At 36.7% G+C, this 2,917-nt stretch overlaps 1 pseudogene; it reads left to right on the plus strand.

Annotated features, from left to right (window-relative positions):
- The first annotated feature begins 1,975 nt into the window (after positions 1-1,975).
- On the plus strand, positions 1,976-2,532 carry LOC102531463 (ADP-ribosylation factor 4-like; annotated as a pseudogene).
- The last annotated feature ends 385 nt before the right edge of the window (positions 2,533-2,917 follow it).

The raw sequence follows: 2,917 nt of genomic DNA on the forward strand, positions 1-2,917 counted from the left end.
TTTCAAGGAGTTCAACGGGTTTTGACAAATGTACAGTACCATGTAGTCACCATGCTGAATCAAGGAAAGAAGTCATCCCTCATGTCCTTTCACAATCTCTGCCCTCCTACCCCCAGACAACCACTGACCTAATTTCTATTACTATAAATTCATTCTGCCTATTCTAAAACGTTAATATAAATGAAACCATACAATAAGTTCTCTTTTGTGTCTCACTTCTTTCCCTCAACATGTTTTTGAGATTCACATTGCCACATCTATTGATAATTCACTATTTATCCATGGTTTGTTTATCTGCTCACCTGCTGATGGTGGTGGCATTTGGGTCGTTTTCAATTTTGGGGCTATTATGAATAAAGCTACCATAAGCATTAAGGTGATCTTTTTGTGAAAATGTTTTCATTTCTCTTAGATAATAAACATCAAGGGGCAGGACTGCTGGGTTGTCTGGTAATTACGTGTGTAACTTTATGAGAAACTAACTGTTTTCCAAAGTGGTGGTACCATTTCAAATTCCCACCAGCAACATACATTAATTCTAATTGTTTCACATCCTCACCAACACTTGGAATTGTCTTTTTTTTTTTCCCCTTAATTTTAGATATTCTAGTGGGAATGAAGTGGTATCATACTGTGGTTTCATTTTGTATCTTCCTGGTAACTAACGATGCTGAGCATCTTTTCACATGCTTTTGGAAACATTCAAATATATTTTCTTCTGTGAAGTGTCTATTCAAACTTTTGCTCATTTTTAATTGGGCCATTAGTCATATTAAATTTTTAAATTTTTTACATATTCTGGATTTAAGTCGTGTGTGTGTGTGTGTGTGTGTGTGTGTGTGTGTGTAGTACATGTGTGTTTGTGAATATTTCCTCCAAGTCTGTGGCTTATCTTTTCATTTTCTTACACTGTATTTTGTAGGACTAAATGTTTTACTGTTGATAAAGTCTGATTTATCAATTTTTTCTTTTATGGTTAGTGCTTTTTGTATCCTAAAAATTCTCTGCGTATCTCAAGGCCACAAAGATTTTTCTCTTATAATTTCATCCATAAATCTTATGGTTTTAGTGTGTATGTTTAGGTCTATGAGCCACTTCAAGTTAATTTTTGTTTATAGTGTGACAGAGAGTTTAAGCTTCATTTCTTTACATACAAATATCCAATTGTTCCAGCAATATTTGTTGAAAAGACTATCCTTTCCCCTACTGAACTGTGTTTTAGCCTTTGCTGAAAAATCAACTAACCACATGTGTCCCTTTCAGGACTCTTTATTGTGGTCAGTGATCCATATGTTTATTTTTATACCAATAAAGACACACTGTCTTTATTACTTTAGTTTTATAATGTCTTGAAATCAGGTAATTTAATTCCTCCAAATTTGTTCTTCCACTCCCAAAGATTTTTGCTATTCTAAATCCTTTGCATTTCCACATTTTAGATTCAGCATGTCAATTTCTACAAAAAAGTCTGTAGGAGTTTAGACTGTAAACACACTGAATCTTTAGATTTTGGGGGGGAAGACTGAACTGTTTAACAATATTAGGTCTTTCAAAGAGTGAATATGATACATCTACACTTATTTAGGTCCTCTTTAATTTTTCTCAGCAATGCTTTATGATTTTTTTGTGTAAAGGTTTTACATATATTTCATTAAATTTATTCCTAAGTACAGAAATCTTTTAAATTCAAATTGGTTGTCAACATTTTTAAAAGAGAGTAAATTCACAATTTAAAAAAATCCAGGACAGCCAGACTTAACGCCAGAGGTGGAGCTGCCCCGCCAGTCGTGGAGCAGGTCCTTGCCCAGCTAATTCCTGTCTTGGAGCTTCCTCTGACACAGAGAGCGAGCCGCCCCTCTGCTCTCTTTCTTCTTCAGCTCCTTTTCCGTCGCTGAGTTTGCCGGGAGCGTGAAAGAAGGCACAGGGCCGCCTCAAACCCCTTCTGCTCCTGCCCATCGCAAGTGCCACTACCACCATGGGCCTCACCATCTCCTCCCTCTTCTCCCGCCTGTTCGGCAAGAAGCAGATGCATATTTTGATGGTTGGATTGGATGCTGCTGGCAAGACGAACATTCTGTATAAACTGAAGTTAGGGGAGATAGTCAGCACCATTTCTACCATTGGTTTTAATGTGGAAACAGTAGAATATAAGAACATTTGTTTCCTGGTATGGGATGTTGGTGGTCAAGATAAAATTAGGTCTCTCTGGAGGCGTTACTTCCAGAACACCCAAGGTCTTATTTTTGTGTTAGATAGAAATGATCATGAAAGAATCAGGGAAGAACAGAAGAGCTGCAGAAAATGCTTCAGGAAGATGAGTTGCGAGATGCGGTGTTGCTGCTTTTTGCAAACAAACAGGATTTGCCAAATGTTATGGCCATTAGTGAAATGACAGGTAAATTAGGTCTTCAGTCTCTCTGTAACAGAATATGGTATGTTCAAGCCACTTGTGCTACACAAGGAACCAGTCTGTATGAGGGACTTGACTGGCTGTCAAATGAGCTTTCAAGCGTTAAAAAACTGGATATCTAACCAAGGACATGTTTGATAATGGGTCTAGGCTTGTTACAACAAAATTAGTTTGCATCTTGGTTATTAAATAGTATCTGGGACTGATTTGGGAGGAATATTACAGTGTTTAAACTTACTTTGTTGCCAATTATTATTTACCAAGTATAATGTTGCTAGTTAGCAATATGCTTGGTTTTAAAGAAATTCTCCTTAACATGGGAAAAAAGTACCCTCTTTTCATTTTACTTCCCTTAAGCCTAAATGCCTGGACATAGCTATTCTGACACCTTTAAATAAATCCATTCTGAATGTTTTTTGAGCACACAGCAAATAATGTTTTAAAGTTATCCCCTTGCTACTTTTCTGATACCTTTATCATTCCCGGGACAGTCTGCTGATTTTTAAA

This window comes from Vicugna pacos, chromosome 12, assembly GCF_048564905.1.
Source record: "Vicugna pacos chromosome 12, VicPac4, whole genome shotgun sequence".
Classification (NCBI taxonomy): Eukaryota; Metazoa; Chordata; class Mammalia; order Artiodactyla; family Camelidae; genus Vicugna; species Vicugna pacos.